A 21,561-nucleotide genomic window follows, 5' to 3' on the forward strand; every position below is an offset into this window, starting at 1 on the left:
GTGGTTTACAATAACAAAAACAAACAAAAAATCAACACATTTAAAACATATATAAAATAAACAGTTAAAACAATAAATACAATTCAACTAAAACATCAACCAGTTGAATTGGTTAATTAGACCAGTAAGTTTAAAAGGGCTTTGTCCTTAAATATCTTGAATTTCCTCCTTCCTTGTGTCCCAGAAAAATTTCAATTGCTGGTTTTAAAATAGAGTTGCTGTCCCAAGCATGAGTATTGAAGGATATTCTTCTTGATAGTGCTCCCTACTGTAACTGACTTCAGAAACTTGCCAAAGCTTGAACTTAATTTCTTATGGCTAGGATAGACCCATTAATTTGAGAATAAAAATTTATATATCGCTTCCTATATTAGTAATATGGATGTACTATGTGCGGGCTTGGTTGGAATCGAAACAGGATGGACAGACAGGGGAAAAAGAGGGTCTCTGCTGAAAGCAGAGACAGCCCCCTTGGTATTTTTCTGCAGTGGTAATGCCTCCCTCTCTGCTCCAGAGTGTGCACTGCAATATAGTTAAAGTGCCATTAACTAGAACATCTCTACTTACTTACCACCTCTCCCCCCAAATCATCAGGACTGAAGACTCCACATGCACACTGCCCTTCCATCTCCCAAGAAAGCATAGAGCTGTGTGTACACACTAGTCCTTAGCTTTCTGATACTTAGATAGGCTGAAGTGTAGCAAGTGGGTCGGAACTTGATTTCTTGCAGTTGGTGATGCAGGGAGGAAATGTGACTTGGAGGATACCCACTCTGTAGCCTGTATCCAAACTCGGATCTGGTGGTGGACTGGATTGGATGCCGATGCCCCTCTGGGGGGCCACACATAGCCTCGCTCCACTTTTTTGTTGCCCCATGCCCACCTCTCACCACTTTCTGTCTTCTTCCTCCCACCTCTTTCTATTATTCTCTTTCTCCTCCCCACCCCTTGCCCTGTCAAATTAGCTGAATGCACTACTTTTACACCAGAATTTGCTCAGGTAAAATTTAAATGACTTTTTGATAGTTTTTGGAAGAAATTCTAAATGGCATACTCCCAATGACCAGAATATGCTTACTTTTGTTTGTATTGTTTGAGCCCCTGGTGGCGCAGTGGTAAAACTGCCGCCCTGTAACCAGAAGGTTGCAAGTTTGATCCTGACCAAGGGGCTCAAGGTTGACTCAGCCTTCCATCCTTCTGAGGTCGGTAAAATGAGTACCCAGAATGTTGGGGGGCAATATGCTAAATCATTGTAAACCGCTTAGAGAGCTTTAGGGAGATAAATATTGGGGGTCTGCAGGGGAAATAAAGAAGCCAGTCGACGTGCAGCAAGGTATGAGAGGAAAGGAAGGAGCAGCTCAAGCAGAAGAAGGAAGCCATTCGGCACTTTGGATGCCACCACTTCAGTTGGCAAGGGGAAGGAAGGAGTGATGCAATGCACGTGGGGGAATGAAGGGAGCTGGCTGGTGCTTTGGCACTTCAGCACACAGCAGGGGGAAGGGAAAAGGAAGGAGCAGCAAGGCACAGCAGGGGGAAGATCGGAGGGCCAGAGGAAGGAAGGAGCTGTGCAAGTCAGATCTGGCCCAGGGGCAGGGGGTTTGACAGCCCTGCTCTATGCCCAATCTTATCCCTCTGCCTGATCTTCTAGCTCCAAGGGACACTGTCCTTTTGCAATTTAGGCAATTACAGGAATAGGATCAAGTTCAAATTTTATTTACGGTCTTAGACCAAAACAGAAAACATATACCATCTGTGAATACAATTACATCTATACAATAATACATTAACATCCTAAAAACAGTTCCCCTACATACATCCTGGAAGCAATATAACAACACTTAGCTACAGAGTTAGAAACTGAGGCATCCTCATCTGAAAGTAAAAATTTAACAAGATATTCCTCAGACTGGTTTGACGATCTACATATCAAAGGAAAACTAAAGCATGTCCTTGGGTTTAGATGTAGTTTACAATGCAATAAAATGTGGTCGATGGTTTCTGCTTCTCCGGATCCACAGCTACAACAGCGTTCTTCTACGGGGATACCTTGGTATCTCCCCACTAAAACCGCTGAAGGGAAGGAGTTAACCCTAACTCTTGTGCCTATCGGAATTTACTAAGGACAATGGAGGACAAATAGTTAGCAGGTGAGAGAGCCATCTCAGATCTTATTCCTTTATAAAACTCTGTTAGAGAGGCCCAGTTATTTTTCAGCTCAATATCTACCAGCTGTTGTCTCACTGCTCTTTTAACATTTGCCTGGCCCAACTCTTAAGAGCTGTTCAGGAGCTATTCCTAAAGAGGTAAGCTTATTGCTTACCACTAAACACCAAATTGGCTGAGGAATAGCCGATAAGAACTCGGGAATTAGCCCAGTCGGCTGCAACAGGAATAGGATTAGTTTGAGGATGTGCTTCATTTAAGGCCATTCTCTCTCTCCTCTCCTTTGCAGAGTCTCCATCAGCTTCCAACACTTAAGTGACTGGGTGGCTTATAGATTTATATGTAAACAAAATCTACAATAGTATTTTCTTCCTTTCCAAAATGGCCACATGAGTTTGTGTTTACAGAATTCCAGGATTCCTGAACCACCAGGTCATTGCATGCCTTTCATTTGTGAAGATTTTGTTTTCTTCTGTGTTATCTTTTTATGAAATGTTCTTGCTTGGCAATTTGCTTTTGTTTGTGTCTCAGCTTTGCAGAAACAAAATGCATTTCCATTACATTTATAACTGAGGCTTCAACCATTATTAGATTTACACTACATTCCCCTTCACAAAGACATGTGCAATTCAGTGAACTGCATAATTTGTAGTATAGTTCATGCAGTGAACTGCATAATTTGTGGTGTCTTGGGAGATTTTACAGATCAAATGACTTTGCACTGATTATAGGAGCTGGGCCTACCCGTTATTGCTAGACAAGATAACCATATGCTCATGAAGTGAAGTGCAAAATTACTTGTGGGGCAAATGAGAAAATTATTTCATTTTACAAAATTACTTGTGGGACAAATTTACTTGTGGGACAAATGAAGTAGGTTGTTTCATAATTCAGTGTAAAATCTGAAATAATTATCTAGTGTGGGCTTGCTATCTGAGACTCAATACTGTGCTAGGTGTGTTGTTGACAGGCCCTTGTGGTAGTTCTTCGTGATCTGAGATTTCCCAACTCCAGAAAATATGTCTCTGTAGTCTTTAGTTGATGTGTAGCAGTATTTGTACCAATGTTTTGCTGGTCAACATCACTGGAAGCATTTTTCATTGAAGTAGTACACTGCTGAAAGCTGCTAGTAGCAGAAGTGTAATGAATACTAAGCAAAAACTAAAGAAATGCAGTACATAAAACTTCATTGTGTTTTAATAGAATGCAAGTGAATGAGCTTGGCAAGTACAGTGTGTGTCTTGTGTCTTCTTTTTAGAGATGTTCTTGCGGTTTTGTTCTATAGTTCAAACAGCAGGGGTACATCGGAAACTGCCTCATACCGAGTCAGGTGATGGTCCATCCAACTTTTTGTAGGAACGTGCCAGTTGAGGCTGTGCCCCTCATGTTGACATAAAGGGCAGGACCAGTCTGCCTGTTTTTGTGTGCTTCCTCAGCCTATCTCAGCTGACTGAAGGCTAATTCCATGCTAGAATCATTGGGAAGGAATTGAAAATAAAAATGCTAAGATTATAATGCCCTTATACAAATCTATGATGTGGCCACATCTGGAGTACTGTGTACAGCTTTGGTCACGGTATCTTAAGAAGGATATTGCAGAACTGGAAAAGGTGCAGAAGAAGACAACCAAAATGATCAGGGGCCTGGAGCACCTTCCTTATGAGGCTAGGCTACAGCATCTGGGGCTCTTTATCTTGGAAAAGAGGCAACTAAGGGGAGACATGATCAAGGTGTATAAAATTATGCGTAGAGAGTATGGACAGAGAATATTTTCTCCCTTTCTCACAACGCTACAACCAGGAGTCACCTCATGAAACTGAAGGTTGGGGAATTTAGGACTGACAAGAGGAAGTACTTTTTCACACAGCGCATAATTAGTCTATGGAATTCTTTGCCATGGGATGTGGTGATGGCCACCAGTTTGGATGGCTTTAAAAGGGGCTTCGACAAATCCATGGTGGACAAGTCTATCCATGACGACTAGTCTGGTGGCTGCGGGCCATCTCCAGCCTCAGAGGCACAGTGCCTCTGAATACCAGTTGCAGGGGAGCAACAGCAGGAGAGAGGGCATGCACATACCTCTTGCCTGTGGCCTTCCCAGAGGCATATGGTGGGCCACTGTGTGGACTAGATGGGCCTTGTGCCTGATCAAGCAGGGCTGTTCTTATGCTCTTATAATTTGCAGCTGGCTCACTAACTAGGAGGCTTGTTTTCTAGAAAAAGCAAGCCTCCCAGCTAGTGACAAGCCTTAAGTTGGCTGGGAGAGACTGAAGAAGCATGCGGGAAGGCGAATTTAAGAAAAGCCCCACTGGATCAAGCCAAAGGCCCATCAGTCCAGCATCCTGCCTTGTGCAGTGGCCAACCAGGTGCCCCCATCTGGGAAGCCTGCAAGCAGGGAAAAGTGGGCAATTGCCCCCTCCTGTTGAAGTTCCCTACCTGGTGTTCAGGGGCATGCCACCTCTGATCTAGATGGAAATATACAGTTTCCCTGGTGTTAAAGGTGTTAAACTGACTGGCCTGTAGTTACCTAGATTGCCTCTGGATCTCTTTTAAAAAATTGGAGTTACATTGGCCACCTTCCAGTCCTTTGGCATAGAGGCTGATTTTAGGGACAAGTTGAATATTTTTGTTAAGAGATCTGCAGTTTCACATTTGAGTGCTTGGTGGATACCAGTGGGGCATGGACTTATTTATTTTCAATTTGTCGGTAAGACTTAGAACTTCATCTCTTGTCACCACTATTTGCCTTGTTTGATCCAGTGTCTGCCCTACATCTTCAGTAGTGAAGCAAAGGATTAATTCCACTTCTCTCTAGTCTGCTTATACTTTAGCACACTTTCACTCTCTTGTCATGCAACAGTCCAACCACTTCTCTAGCTGGTTTCCTGCTTCTAAGTACTTAAAGAACTTTTTCTTGTTGATCTTAGTGTTTTTCGCCATATGCTCCTCAAAGTCTTCCCCCGCAACCCCATTCTCTTCTTGTCTGCTTGCATTTCTTTTGCCATAGTTTCTATTCCTTTTTGTAGTTCTCATTAGCGCAAGATTTCCATTCTCTGACAGTAGCCCCCCTGCTCTTAATAGCGTCTTTGACCTCGCTAGTTAACCATTTTGGCATCCTCTTGACATCAGTGTGAAAGACTCCCGGCTCTGCCTCCTTCCCGCGTGCTCCCTCCTCTCCCTCTTTCAGCCGTCTTACAGCTGGTTCGTCTTACAGCTGGTTCGTTAGCTGGGAGGTTTGCTTTTTCTAGAAAGCAACCCCCCAGCTATCAAACTGGCTGCACGCCAGCAGGGAGAGGCTGAGGAGGAAGCACATGAGACGGAGGTGGAATGCTCTTCTCACACCCATGTCAGGACTGGGGCTGCTTTGCCTCCTTCCCACTTACTGTCTCCTCAGCCTCTCTCCAAAACAGCCAGTTGGAGTTCTATGGAGAATTGCTTCATGTGCCACTCTTGGCAGACATGCAAGGGGTTTCCAGGCCCTGGTCTAATGATCATCAGCAATCTCTCCCAGCCCTATCTGGAGATGGTTGAACTTGGGACCTTCTGCTTGCAAAGCAGATGTTCTACCACTGAGCTGTGGTCCTCTCCCCAAGATGGGGAGTGTGACTGCCAGCCAGCCATTGTGTTCTCTCCCACATAAACATCTGCACCAATGTGTGCCTACAATGCAGGACCATGCAAGTTGTTTTTGTTAGACTAGGTAGGCTCTTGGTGAACTCCCCATTGAACACACATGTATTGGTGCAGTGAGACTTAGATTGCTGGGAAACATGTTGAATAATTGTGAAGGCCCAGAAATTTAGCTGTTCATACTTAGTGTTTTGTGTGTGTTTTTTCCTGGTTTAAAACCTGAAAAGGCTGCAAGCTGCAGTAAGAAATTGACCCAATGATAGGCAGATTAGTTTGAAGAGCAATAGTGGCCTCCAGTGGCCAGACAGGATTAATCTTGCATATTCAAATTTGAGCTTGTCTTGATACCGGACAAATCAGGACGTTTGGTTCTTGTTTTTGCAGATATAAGAGTTATTCCTGTATTTAAGAAATTTGTAGTGGGCAGATTTTATTATTCAGCACAGCAGTAATATTCAGATTTTCAGACGGGTATTGCAACGTGTCAGTTCCTTATTTTATTGTATGTTGTCTTGGGCATAGTGTTTTCTTCTGGAAAGGTGGCTGATGGGTTTGTAAAATAAAGTAAACCTTTTTTCCATTTATGTGGATATAATAATTCTTGTGTCTGGCTTTAAAAAAAGTAATTGCAAATTGTGAAAGAGATCTGAATTAGCACATTGCTGGAAATCTTAACCTTAGTCAAACCAGTAGTAATGCTCCCACTGAACTATAATGCTGTCAAGTTGATGTCTGTTAACGAAGGCTGTCACCTGATCGAAGAAACCATAGTTCATTACTCCTGTGAGTTGGACTTGATTTATTAAACTTGAATGGGGCTAAAAACGATAACTCAATTTAAATCGATAGCTCAAGCAAAAAGCATACATGATATATGGTTGATGTATTGATGTATATGTGTCACAGTCACCTTAAGTGGCACAGCAGAGAAATGGCTGATTAACAAGGAAAAGGTTGCTGGTTTGAATCCCCACTGGCACTATATCGGGCAGCAGCAATATAGGAAGATGCTAAAAGGCCATCATCTCATACTGCACGGGAGGTGGCAATGGTAAATCCCTCCTGTAAATCCTACCAAAAGAAAACCACAGGGCTCTGTGGGCACCAGAAGTTGAAATAGCCTTGACGACACACTTTACCTTTATATGTGTTACAGGCATACTCTAAGAAAAGAGTCAAGTGAGTCCATTAGGAAAAAAGATAACACTTTTTAATCTTCAAAATACTTTTATCTTAATAAAGATAATGAGGCTATTCTCACGGTCGTACAAAATCAGGCTAAGGGAGCCTAACCTGATTTTGTATGACTGTGAGAACTACTGGGTTCACAGCCAAGCCCGGTCTCACCAAAGTGGCTCACCCGCTGAAACTACCCTCCCCTAAGCCCAGGTTAGCGGAGCAAGCGCTCCGCTAACCCGGCCTTTTCGATTGTGTGCTGCCATGGCGCAGGTCCGCATTGCAGCAACTCACAAGTAGACCCCTGACTGGGAGGCTTACAAGCAGCCTCCTGGCTCAGGGGTCTCTCCAGCATGCCTTGCACACTCGCACAAGGCATGCCGAAGCTTCCAGGGGCTGCACGGCCCCCGATTCCCCCAGCCCCTGCAGGTTCTGTAACTGAGACGGCAGTCGTGTGGGCGGCCAATCTGGCCACCCAGGGCTGCCTCCCTGCTTATCTGTGGGGAGAGCGGGCTAAGCCCACTCTCCCCGCTAACCCTCTTGAGGTTAGTGATTGTGAGACCCACCTCAATATCTTTATCTTAACACTGTTATATAAGCTGTAGACTTTTGGGTTCTTTCACCATGCCCAACCACCCTCTCCCCATTTTTTGCTTTGCTTAAAATCCAGCCTGATGAAATGAAATATTCAGGATACCTTGAAAGCTGGTTGCTCATGAATCTGTCCTTTTGATTGGTCCTAGAAAAGATATTACCAGAACCTGGTATCTTAGAAGAGGCATTCCACATGTATGAGAGAGAAATTACTTATTCGATGGCATTTCCCATCTCCTGTTTTTATAAGCAAAGGCAAAATATACTGTCGAGTCGGTGTCAACTCCTGGCGACCACAGAGCCCTGTGGTTGTCTTTGATAGAATACAGGAGGCATTTACCATTGCTGCCTCCTGCGCAGTATGAGATGATGCCTTTCAGCATCTTCCTTTATCGCTGCTGCTCGATATAGGTGTTTCCCATAGTCTAGGAAACTTACCAGCGGGGATTTTAACCGGCAACCTCTGGCTTGTTAGTTATGTCATTTCCCCACTGTGCCATTAGGTGGCTATGTTTTTTTAAGAACTGTGTTTAAAATGGTGTGTGTGTGTGTGTGTGTGTGTGTGAGAGAGAGAGAGAGAGAGAGAGAGAGAGAGAGACTGTGTGTGAGTGAGTGAAATCTGCTGCCTGATTTATCAGGAACATCTGCTTGGTTGATTAAAAGTGGGTTTTTTAAATCAAATGTTGCAGGCCTGCTATTAACTTGTTTTGTAAACCATATCTGAGAGGCCTCCAATGTGTAGATCATTCTTAGTTTTAGTTATTTATTTGGTAATGCATATACTGCACCAAAAACCTCTGGTAGAATCAGTAAGATGCTTGCAAAATAACTGATGGAGGCTAGCTGTAATGTGCTAAATGCAGCCTGTTGCATTTAGATACAATGTTACATGCAGTGAATACATGATTATTGGTTGACTTATTTTTATGCTAATACATTGGATGTAGGGTTCTTATGCCAGAGAATAAGAACATTTTATTGAAAGTACATGTATTTGTATAATGGTAATTTTAAATAAAGCAATCTTGGGAGGGGCCAGTATAATAGGAGGGTGCTTGGAGGTAATTGTCTTACTGTAGGATGTTGGTACTGCAGAAATAATAGCAGGAAGTCTTGCAGGACAAGTTCCATGATTGCAGCTTGATTATACCGGAAAGTCTTGGTGACCTTGTGAAAAAGTGACTAGACAGGCAGATTCCTTTTGAGACTGTGTTGCTGCCCAAACGACTGCTCCTGTGTTTTGCAGAATACTCAAAATAATATAAACACTGGTAGAACCAGTGATTTGTAGTGGAAGGGTTGATTTTCCTCTCGAATCTTGTTAACACTTTGTCACGTGGTCTGTTGGGAAATGCTTCAGACATAGTACAGAAATCTAAGTCTATGGTAGCTTTTTAAGATACTTATCCATAACAGATGTAAATTGCACTCTCAATAGACTTGTGATAAGACTTTCCCCTCTCTCTTTCAGTTCAGATGTGGTGTTTCTGATCCTCTAAACCAACATTGCACTACTTGGCCTTACAGCTGTTTTGGACTATAACTCCCAACATCCTCAGCCACAGTGACAGTAGTCAGGGATTATGGAAGTTGTAGTCAAACACTTGCAGAGGGGCCAAAGTTGTGCAGTCCTGCTCTAAATCATGGCTTTAAGGACTGGGGAGTTGCCCTGGGCCTGCATGCTTCCCCTTCTCTGTGACTTGTAATTCTCAATTTGGTAATTGAGATTGGCTGATCTAGAAATTCTTGTACAATCGTTTTGTATTATTATATTGTATTGCATTGTGTGGATTTGTAAGCCTCTTTAACCTTCTTGAAAAAGTATATTTTAAAGTAAATGTTTTCACGAAATACCTCTCTGGCGGGCACATTTGTAAATCTTATCAAGTAGATTGTACATGCCAAGTTTCAAGTTATTAGCTCAACAGTTGTAATATTTATAAGCGATAGAATTTTGACATAACATGGGGGAACCCTTTTTTTTGGAGGGAGGCTACTCACCTTAACTAAAGGGGCACTCACATCCCCTTTAATTAAGCATGAGCGCAGAAGGGAAGGAGGCAGCTGCATGTGAAGCACAAGGCTATGTGAGCACAATGTAGTGCCAAAATCATGGTTTAGTACTGCATGTGAACCAATTCAACATGTGTGTCCAATCCCTAACTATGTAATGAGTTAAGTTATTGAGCAATTTAACAATGTGGTCAAAATGTTATCAAAAGCGATTCAATACTTTCTGCCAGGTGAGATGTTCTGAAATCCTAGACAGAGGTTTGCACAGTAAGCCATGCCTTGCTACAGGATAATATGTGAAAGCTTTGCAAACAAGTCCCCGCTTATGGAGAAACCCTGCATATGATTACTTATTTATCATAATATATTTTGATGGATCCTCTTGATTTATGTGTAGTGAAGCTCAGACAACACATTGTTGCACTTTGCTCTTAAGATTATTGTGGTTAAGTGGCAGTCTAGCACTTGAGGGGGAAAATTAGCCTCAAGTGGTAAAGTTTCTTTTTCCCCTTGTCCCTTCATCTATAAGAGATCAATGTGGGTACATGTGTCTGTTTCATTTTGCCAGCCTTTAAAATCACTTTTAATTTTAATAATCTGCAAAAAAAGCTAAAGTAGAAAGGGGGTTGAAACACGTATGTGGCAGGATTGCATTAGATTGAGGTACAGGAAACTCTGTAAAAAAAAAAAAAAAAATTACCCATCACTCGCTTCTGCCCATAAATTAGAAACTGATGTTCGAGAGTACTAACACAATCTTTATTTTCTTTGGTTAGCCAATATATCTCCTTGATAGAATAACCTTTTCTGTGATTTAAAGGGAAATGGTAACTATGGTGTTATACTGTAGCAAAGAGCTATTGTACACCATATGATCTGCCAAGATTTCCATTTCAGAGTCCTCTTTTCAGGAACACAGTATGAAGCTCAGCTGTTAAAAAAAAAACCTCGCTTTGAATAGAAACTTGGCAAAATATAGTATAGCACTGAAACATTTATTTCCCCATTTTTTAAAATCATGTCATAGTTTATTACTTGAAGAAAAAGCTGGCACAGTGATTTAATTTTTAGATTATGCATTCTGAACAACAGAATGTCTCCCTAACTGCTGAAGAAGGCTGTAATCTTAAATTTCTACATAATGTATTGACCTCTGATTGTATTGCAAATGACATTCTTTAAATAAAGCTTTGCAATGGAAGAAAGCTGTAGCCTGGAGTTGGCTGTTGGGAAGAGATGTGCATTAAATGTGCTAGTGTGCACACCCAAGACAAAATTTATTTTGGATATATACTGTACAGTATGATTTGAAGGAGTTTTATCTTGACCTAGAGCTAATAGGAAGTTATTATTTTAAAGTTTGTTCTAAGATAATAGAAAACAGTCTGTGTAATGTTTAATTAATCTCATGGATTTAAATATGGTTTTTCAGGGATCCATGGTATTGGATCCAGAGAACCACAAGTTTTCAATTCCTTCTTTCTTACAACAAGTACCTGTGCCACCAAAAAGCCCCTCTTGAGGGTTGGTAGACTTTCCAGAATGTTATGAGATCAAGCACAAGGTGTGGAGAATCTGGAAATTGTGGGGGAACACCTTACAGAACTATCTTTCTACTGACACAACACACGTTTGTGTCCAACCTGTCACTTTGTAATTTCTGGGGTCCAAATTCTGGCCGCATTCATATGTATAGTGAAACTGGAGTTGATGAACCTGCGGTTTCAATTTTAAATCATAAATTACGTTACAGAAGTTCGTCCAACTGCAGTCCGGCAACCTATGGTTTCAGGAGAGAAGAGCCCCTCCCTCTTCCTGGTCTGTTGAAGCCTGGTCTGTTGAAGCCACAGAGTGTGGGCAAAGTGTCAGCACATCACCAGAGTGACTGTGATTGGCCACCTGTTGGCAGGGAAAGGACATTTAAATCAATTAAAATGACATGCCATGCCAGCACTACTTCTTACAGCGATTTCACTGCCCTGCTCCAAAGAGCCCCTCAACAAAACTGTCACGCACAAGCGGTGGGGGGAGAGGGCGCACAAGGCGGTGGGGGGAGAGGGCTGGATGATCTTGGAGAGTACTAGTTTCCTGTTACTCAGGGAAGGGAACATGATGACTTCCTAAAAAGGCATATGTATATAACGGAGGGCAAAGGATCCTAATCTGTCCTGCCATTAGCTAGGATGCTCTTGCAAGGGCTCATCCTGGCAAAGCAATCCATGCAGACCAAACCACACTCTGGCTCCCCTGGCAGCTTGCTGCCAGTGGACTAGTACTCTCATGAGAAGGCTGGTCTACTGCGGAGGACACCTTTGGTCTTCTGTAGGACTACGTGCTCATGAGTTGAGCTAACCCAACAAAGGGGGTCCCACTCTCTTAGAACTTTTGCACTGTAACCCCCTCATCCCTGGAAGCCTCACACGGCCCCAAAGGAGATTGTGACGCTCCATGTGTCAGAGCCTAGCTGTGTGTGCAGACGAGGGAATACCAGGTGTGGGAATGGATCTTCACTCCCATTCAAAATTCCTGAGTTGGGTCCAGTGTTGTGCCGTATGTAGATCTGATGCCATGGGGAATCATGGGAGAGGGGAGCCCTGATTTCCAGTGAATGCAGGAGACCATTTTAGGGCACAAGGAAGGGTGCCCATGTCCACATGGGCAGATGGGCTGGCAGGGGACATGCTTTGACAGCTACTTGGCGGCAGTCACCAAGACAGGGAGAGCAGTTGCCAGAGTACCCATCCCTGCAGCTTGCCTGTATAGAGCAACCTGGATTGATACAGTCTCCTGACACTCACATGAGAGAGAGGTCTGTGAGAGAAGGTGTTGTTTATCTTCACACATTATTAGCGATTCTTCCCAACAGCTTGGTCCCCACAGATAGTTCTTCTTGTGTGTTATGAGGGGATGTCCCCATGAATGAGCGTTCCGTGTGGGATCAGCATCCATTATCACAGAGGAAGAGTCTTCTCAGTGTTGGCATTGCTGTTCCTGCTGCCTGGCCCTTCTCATGAGTAAGCCTGGGGAGATTGTCTAGGGAGCCTAGTCTGTTTGAGACTCCCTGGTTGGGGCGGCATTTAAAACCTAACTCCCAGTAAACCTCCCGCGATATGTTTCCATCCTGGTGTTCTAATGGGGTGCCCTGCTTATTTTGCCACCTGGAGTGTTTGTGCTTGTGGACATACATCATTGTTGCTTTATTCTCAGGGAGCAAAGCACTTAGTGCCCATCCTGTTATCCTGTCCCCTTTCCCTCCTTCTTGCCGGGAGGGTGGAGAGGGAGCAAAGGACAGAGTGAGAAGAGGGGATGCCCAGTGTGACTTTGTCGCTTGACAGGCTGACAAGCCAGGGATGAGACGTGGTGGTGTCCCTATTGCCGGGCAACTGTGTCGCTGCATTGGAGAAAGGAGGGGTGGGACGAGCACTGCAGGCATGGACCGGGTGTAATTCTGGGTGGGCCTGTGCCTCCATCTCTATGATTGCGGTTTCAACAATTGCATAATTGCAGTTATGGTGCTCTAACAGTTCAGTGGCCAAAGCTCAGGTTTTGGCAGTGAACCTTACTGCAAACTGAAGGTTCAAATTGGAGTTTGGTGAGGCAAACCGCAGGTCACTTGCACTGCGAGTTCCATTCTCTGTCCTGTGTAACTCTGGTTTTGCGTTACATCTGAATTTGGCCTCTGTGTGTTCACTGAAACTGAATTTTGGCTGTAACCTAAAACTTGGACTGCTCTATTAGTTAACAGATTATGTTAACAAGAAAACTGTGTGTGTGCCTAAAGTGTTCCTGTGCGTGTTCAGGATGCTGCATGTTTTTATTTTCAGCTGCATCATCTTGCTCTGTTTGATGCTATGGGCAGTCTTTCATCTCAGATTCTGCACAGGGTCCCTCATGAGTAGCTCATGATTGACATTCTTCTGGAGCGGCGATGTGGAGGGGTGGACATGTTGTGGGGAGCGGAAACCAAAAAAGTCGCAACATGCATGGAAGCAAACTTGCAGTTTGTTAGATTCCAGCCAAAGTGTCTGAAATCAGCAATACATAGTTTATTTCAGTTATGATCTTGGGATGGACAACTCCAAAGTACTCATAAGATTGCTCAGCTTTGTGTTAGCATCACAGCTTCCTCAGTGTTGAATACTATAAACAATTCCTTGACCTTAAAGCAGTAAAAACCAAATGACATAACAATCCAGTCTTTCTTTGTAATGTGCTCCAGCCTCCAGGTTCAAATGAAGGTCATTCACTCCAGGTGCATCTGTTTACACCTACAATAGTACAGCACTCTGTGATCCTTTGCTAAAAGAGAATTCTGGAGCTGATTGAGGTCTTAAGAGAAAGGATTGCTAATAAATGCCATTGTGTGATTTACTGATATGTAGATTGACCTGCTCTTTCATTTAGTGAGAAGTTTTACCAACTCCTGTTTGTTGTTTTTACTATTTAAGATAAAAACTATTGATAGAAAAGGGTGTTTTGTGTGTGTGTGGGGGGGGTCTGCACAGAAAAAGCAGCCAACACTTCACTTCTTTACTCATCTTTCTCATGTGGTCTGTGTCCAGATGTATATTGAGGCCTATTGCCTGCCCTTTGTCTCCAAGAATGCATTCACAGACACATTCCCTTGCTCTATCAACAGTGAAGTGAAAGGTTATTGGCAGTTACTTAGCTCCTTTCTGTATTTTCTGTACTATTGAGTTACTTTAAGGGCACTTAAGTTCTGGAATTTGAGTTTAGATAAGAGCTTGCTTATGTAGAGAGAGTTGCAGATTTAGCTAGACTTTTTTGCTCGTGTGTTTATTGTTATAGACATTGAAACAAAAGATGTTTATTGAAGATGGGTTTAATCTGGCATTTAAATGTTGACAAAGAAATACCTGTCTAAAGGGAACAAACGCTCCTTTTTTCATCCCCTGCAAAATGAGGGAAGGCAGTTGTATTCAGGGGGCTGAAGCTGTTGAAACAAAGGGGTAAAATAATAGAAAGGGTTCTAATCCTATTGATCTAGAGCAGGCCTGCTCAACTTTGGCCCTCCTGCAGATGTTGGCCTACAACTCCCATAATCCTTGGCTACTGGCTACTGTGGCTGGGGATTATGGGAGTTGTAGTCCAAAAACGTCTGGGGGGCCTAAGTTGAGCAGGCCTGATCTAGAGGCTATAGGAGAAATTTTGGGTCCTCTGCACTGTACCGTGGATACATCTTTTACAGTGCAGATCCTTTATATCCACTCCAGAAATAACAGCACAAGCTAACAAAATTTTGAAGTACTGGTTTTGGAAACCCTGGACACCCTCAAAGGTGTGATTTCAAAGTTATATGACTAGATTATAAACCACACACTGAACCCACTGCCTAGCCTTAAAGTGTCTTGGGGAAATGACATCCACTACAAATCAAAGATCAGGAGTGGATGAGTGGAAATGGAAGCCAGTTATTCAGCCCAAATTAAGGAAAACTTTCTCAAAGTTTTCCATTGTTGGTAACTGATCCCAGTAAAAATAGCATGCACCCCAAAAGACTGCTCTCCACTTTGCTGGAGTGGTTGCAGAATGAAGGGAATCTATTTTCATCTTTGGTAGACCTGTCCTAGGGTCTAATCCTTTTGGACAAAGGTATTCACAGAGATGTGCAGGATTACGAACCAGCAAATAGGATTATCCCCCCAGCTAGTGTTAGTAAATGTATTTTCTGGGGTCAATACAGATGTGACATCAAAAAAAATTAATTATGTTTATGGTAACTGCTGCCAGGTTAGCTATAGCCAAACATTGGAAAAATCAAACCATGTTGATGGACATCTTGTACAAGAACCTATGTCATATTGCGATCTCAGAAAAGCTAACCCATTTATTCAGTCCCGTTCAAACCAGACTACAAATCATTCTTTTTATGTAATTAGAGAGCAAAGCAGAATATTACTGTTTAGTCACTATTAAAATATATCAGCAAAATGGTAAATTTAGTACTGTTTTGATAACTGTTTTTCTTAAATCGCTTTGTTTGAAAAAGCTCAATTGAAGAATAATTGCAAAAATTTAAGCTACTAGTTAGTGTTCCTTCCCCCATCACTTATTGTCTCCGGTTTTCCAACTTATTTTTCAGACAGCAAAGTTATGTTTAGAAAGTAGTTTTTAAATGCTTTTGAGCTCTGAGAAGTTTATTGTCAGTATTTAGAAGTCACACTGTGCAAACTTTTCCATAATAAACTTCTCTTTACAAGGGTTTATAGAAATCTCTTAAAATGCTCAGTGGGTAAATAAGTAAAAAGTACATGGCTGTCTGCAAACTTTATGCTTTAGTAAAAATCTAAATTTAGTTCTTTGTACATTAAAACAGTCAAATGATGAAATTAAATGTGAATAAGTCTTGGTAACTTTTTTCAGTCTGTAACTTATCAGTGCATCTTAACAACTCTTAAAGAAACACTAGTGCAATAAAAATTTGCATTTAAATCCTAATGTTTATTTGCACCCTGTTTATGGAATAGCCTCCCCAGTGAGGTTTGCCTGGCTTCATCACTTTGTTTTTTCAGAACAGAACATTGATTTCCATGAAAATAAATGGAATATCTTTCTTATTATTATTACTACTACTACTACTACTATTATTATTATTATTATTATTATTATTATTATTATCAATATTCCCCTGATTTCTGTTGAAAAAAACCTTTTAAAAAACAACCACCAAGAATACTTAGCATAATATTAAAATATGTTTTCTGTTGTCTAAGGAAGCTGGAAGCTTGGTTTTGCTTGAAATGGTCTTATCAAAGATGCTTAAAAGTAGAATGTTGTATATTACTTGATTTGAGAACAAATTTGTAACTGTATTTTGGCTTGAGCGTTATGAAGTGGATTAATTCTGTTGAACCATAGGTCCCATTGTCTGCTATTCCAAGAGGTTACGTGACTTTAAAAAAAACCCAAAACCTCATTTTGCTAATTGTGAGGAATTGGGGGTAGTCACTTATATTATAATATGCTAAATAACATTTTTGTATTAGTCACTATATTGTAATAAGTTAAGAGATTTTGTGGGAGCTATGATGAACTCTTACTGGCTACCCGTATGTCTTAGAATGTGCATGAACATTCAAGTCTTTTTCAGACCTTATTTTTAAAAAAAATCTGTAGGAAGTGCAGCCATCCCAAAGCATGCCAGAGATCCTGCCCTGGCACATCACTCACCCACTCCCTGTACTCTTCATGGTTTGGGTGTTATTTGTCTGAAAAGTGCCCTAACTGGTCATTTTCTGTGATTGGTAGGCTCCAAGGTGGCATTTCCAGTGTGCTTTGGGATAGCTGTACTCGTAGCTTCTTTTGAAATAATGTTTGAGTAGGGCTTGTAAGTGAAAATGAAATTGGTAGAATGGAATAATCGTATACAACTTGCTTTGAAGGAGTGAGGGATCAGCTTTCTTGAGAGTAAAATCTTCATCCTGGTTCTGGGGTCAAGAGAAGCTATCCTGACAAGCTGTGTAGACAAGCTGAATAAGAAAATGGGCCTAAGAGTCAGAGAAACCAAAGGCAGTTGGAAGAGTCAATGGTGGTCTGAGACAAGGGCATCTGAGGAAAGAGTAGATGGAAGAAAGAGACACATGAGGTGTAGACAGGAACTAAAGGGAAGGGCGATATGGGGCATGTGTGGAGTAGTTAACACAGAGCTTAAGGATGGGAGAAGCTGTATGTTGCGGGCAGGGAACAGGGCTGGGAGAGGAGGAGGAAGAAGAAGGTTGGGTTGTGAATGATTCTAACTAAGAGCTAGGGCGCCTAGAGGAAACCGGATCAACTATATAGTACTATGTTGTAGGGGGAAATGAGGATATGAAACAATGGTAGTTGAAAGAAAGGGACAAGGAAGGAATGGAACATAGGACAAACGTATACAAGGCTGGTACTTCTGACCTTTTTCTGGGAGTGTTCCTGTCCATTAGTGACTGACTGAAATGTAAAAGCTACCCTTTCCCCATTGGTGCATCCTGATTCTGAAAAAAGCTGAAGCTGTGTTAATACTGTTAAGCAGGAGCCCTGACAGAAAGTGGAAACCCTTCAGAACTTCTAGGAACACAAGGAGCTATGAGCTATGGAAAAGCAAGGATTTCCGAGGCCATAGGACTGTGTATAATGCCCTTATACATTCTTATTCATTCATTCATTCATTCATTCATTCATTCACTTCTTTCTTTCTTTCCTTTCTCTACGGTGTACCCATATGCGGCAGCTCTCATGAGAGTTCACAAGTGAGCTTCTGGGAGGGGGAGAGAAAAGTGGCAGCAGACAGGCTTGCAGGCAAGGGGGTTAAAAAAATGCCAGTGGTGGACGGGGGAGGGGCAGGTGGAAAGAAAACTCTGGCAGCGGGGCGGGAGAAAGAAGGCGGTGGACGGGTGGGGAATGAAAACGGGGGTGCGGGAACAGAGGGAAAACAGAGGGGGGAAGGAGGGGGTATAACTAGAGGTGCAGATGCTCTGCACCTGGCCCAGCTAGTTATACATTATAATGCCCTTATACAAAACTATGGTGCGGCCATACTTGTGGTACTGCATACAGTTCTGGTCACCATATCTAAAAAAGGATATCCTTCTCACATAACACTAGAACCAGGAGTCATCCCATGAAATTGATTGCCAGGGAATTTAGGACCAACAAACAGAAGTACTTTTTCACAGAATGCATAATCAATTTGTGGAATTCTCTGCCACAAGATGTGGTGACAGCCAACAACCTGGATGGCTTTAAGAGGGGTTTGGATAACTTCATGGAGGAGAGGTCTGTCAACAGCTACTAGTTTGAGGGCTACAGGCCACCTTCAGCCTCAATGGCAGGATGACTCTGAGTTCCAGTTGCAGGGGAGTAACAGCAGGAGAGAGGGCATGCCCTCAACTCCTGCCTGTAGGCTTACAGCGGTATCTGGTGGGCCACTGTGTGAAACAGGATGCTGGACTAGATTGGCCTGATCCAGTACAGCTGTTCTTATGTACCAGAGAGCCAAGGTCTCATTAATTTGCCAGATTGCAGCCCAAGATGGTTTCTGTGTCTTTAAGAGATGCATAGAAGGGAAAGCTGCAGCACTATGGTTGGTGTTTTTGTGGATTCTTATTGTTATAAACCCCTCTGGGTCCTATGGGGCAAGGGTGAAAAAATATGACTTAAGAATAAAATAAAACAAGCCACAGTTGGTGAAATTGTTGCCCCAGTGGATCTCTTACACATAAGGCCTAACCTACTTCACAGGGTTGTTGTGAGGAGAAACCTAAGTATGTAGTAGACCATTCTAGGTTCCTTGGGGGAAGAGCGGGATATGAAATGAGGAGGAGGAGGAGGAGGGGGGGGCCCTTTCAATGTCTAGACTTGAAAAATGGAAGAAGAGGTGTAATGAAATTGAACTACAAGTTGTTCTTCTCTGGAGGAAGATCTAGCTTGTTAGTTCAAGTTAATCTCACCTCTTGTTCGGGACAAAACCTGAACCAGACTGGACTTGGGTTGCTCACTCTATCTAGGCTTTCTCTGCTGAGCGGAGAAACCAGAAGTATGGGCAACAGAACCATACTCTGTTTTGCCTACTTACTTCTGTGTGTGGCTAGGTATGTGCATGAACCTGTTCAGAGGCCCTTTTAAGGGCTTCCAAGCCAGCTTGACAGTGGGGGGGGGGGCATACCTTTAAGTTCGGGGGAGGTGCGCATGCCTGGTGTGCACATGCGTGCCGGGTAGTTTCTGTTACTTCCAACCAAAGAGGACACGGAGCGGCAGGGAGGTACGCTGCGGCCCCAGTGGAAACTTGTAAAATGGAGTGCCAGCAGGGTAAACGCGGTGGGAGGAGTAAGGACATCCTCCCTCGCCCTTGAAGGTATGCCGCATCCCCCCCCCCCCTTCGAACCACCCCCTGCCGGTTCCATGCACATCCCTATCTGTGGCAACAGTGCTATCCTTTGAGACATGCAAGTGTTGCCAGTGCTGAAAGAGACTGGTAGGGCTTGGAGGACTCTTGGCCCAAATCAATCCTTGCCTTTCTGGGCTGTGGTTCACAGGTTATAATTCTGGCCTTAGACTTCAAGCCTGGAAATAAACTCAGTAATCATACTTACTGCATTTTGGCACATCTAAATACAGTTTCTTTGGTTGTGTTGCACATGGCTGTATTTTTGACATGTTCACTAATTTTATTGTGTAAATTATTTTGGCTCCGGTGGATTGTGTAGGAATTTGTGTTTTCTCTATGGTGGAAAGGACCTTTCAGCCCCTCCTTCTGGTCTTGGGCTCCCAAAATAGTTAGTTCAAGAAGCTTTTGACTGAGAACATGGCTGCTGCTTAATGCTTTGCCCAGCAGCAAACTTGTGCATTGTAACCTGTAGTGGTTGAAATAGTTTGAACTAGCTGATCCAGTGCAAAGCATCTGTGCCCCTAATTCGCCGCTGCCTTCTCCCCTCACCCCCCTTCCGCAGCTTTTTTTGCTTGCTTGCCCCCGCCAACCTTCTTCTCCCTCCGTCTGCCCACAGCTGCTGCCTTCTTATTGTTTCCCACTGCCCCCATCTCTTTCTTTTGCACTGTCCATCCCCGCTTTCTGGCTGCCTGCCTGGTGGCCAGCCAGCTACCAGTTGCAATCGTCCGCCACCATTTTCTTTGGCTGGCCAGCCGCCACTGCCATATTCTTTCTCTGGCCCGGACCATGGATATCTGGCTGCTCTCCGAACTCTTGCGAGAGCTGCCACAGATGGGATTAGCCACGGGTATGTCTTAGAGAATTATACTTGGAGAATTATATATAAACAAGATACCAAAAAATTATTTCTAAGCTGTATTAGTGTGTGTGTGTTGAAATACATTATTTATGTTATTGTAGACAATGGCAAGGATGGATGTAGTTAGACTAACACAGATACCTTATACCAGTATAGTGTGTTCTTGTTTATACTGTTCGTTGGACTCCTGCAGAAGCCTAATGCAAATAAACTTTATTCAGCGAAGGTCTGTTACTAAATGTACACTAGAGGGCTCTTTTTCTCCATGTACCTTCAGTTTAGTTTGTGTATGTGGCTCTCTGTAAGTATGCTTTAAGTGCGTAACCCACAAAGAGACAGAAATAAAGCAATAAAAGAACCTGTGTTTCAGTTACTTTAAATATTTTCTATTTATTGCATGGCAATATAATGGCCATAAAAACCTGACAAGGAGGTGAAAACTCTTCAGTTCTTCTTTATGTATTTCCGGGCCTGTATGGACATTCCTAATCTAGATCTAGTTGGTGTTAGTTTTCACACGTATTAACTTTATGAGAGTCTTCAGTTTGAAACTTTGCTTATTTTTGTGTGTACAGCTTTTGCTTACACATTTTGCTCTTAATTTATTGTCCAGCTGCAACCTTAATTTTGATTGTAATGAAGTTATTTATTTTCACATTCATTATCATTTTGAAATTGGCATCATTTTATAGAATGACACAATGTATGAACAAATTAAAAGTTCAAGTTTCTTCCAAAGGAATTTTGTTCTATAAGAGTTACATGCACATATGCTGCATGACGCTAACAACGCTGCACCAGGCTATACCAAATAAAGATTTACTTCCTTTGTCTCAAAGGAAAGGTTTGCAACTATAAAAGATAATGGAATATATGTGTTCTTATTTAAAAATGAAATCCTTAAAAAATCAAGGTTATTGTGAATGTGGAGCAAAAAACCTCCCCAAACTCTTGATGTGATCCACCAAGTGTATGGTGCTAATGTAAAAGGCTGTTCTTTTATCCCTCCTCAGCTTAATATTTTCTTCATGGTTCTGTGTAAATTCATTGGTATAGACTGCTCAGTCCATTAAATATTTTGTTAATTGGCAGCTGAAAAAATATTGTAATGGAGCTAAGTTGGGCGTGCACAATCGGTTTGCAATTATCCTTAAAAAAAAAAAAAGTTTCATTTTTTATATTGGTGCTGTTGCTTGCAACCTCAGTGATATGGATACATGCTGATTTTCTTCACAGATGGAAGTTC

General features: G+C 42.5%; 1 protein-coding gene across 17 annotated transcripts in view; it reads left to right on the top strand.

Annotated features, from left to right (window-relative positions):
• The window catches only part of PPHLN1 (periphilin 1), a 116,027-nt gene that overhangs the window by 66,377 nt on the left and 28,089 nt on the right, over positions 1-21,561 (top strand). The gene's annotated exons all lie outside the window — the stretch shown is intronic.

The sequence above is a fragment of the Hemicordylus capensis genome, chromosome 5 (genome assembly GCF_027244095.1).
Source record: "Hemicordylus capensis ecotype Gifberg chromosome 5, rHemCap1.1.pri, whole genome shotgun sequence".
NCBI lineage: Eukaryota > Metazoa > Chordata > Lepidosauria > Squamata > Cordylidae > Hemicordylus > Hemicordylus capensis.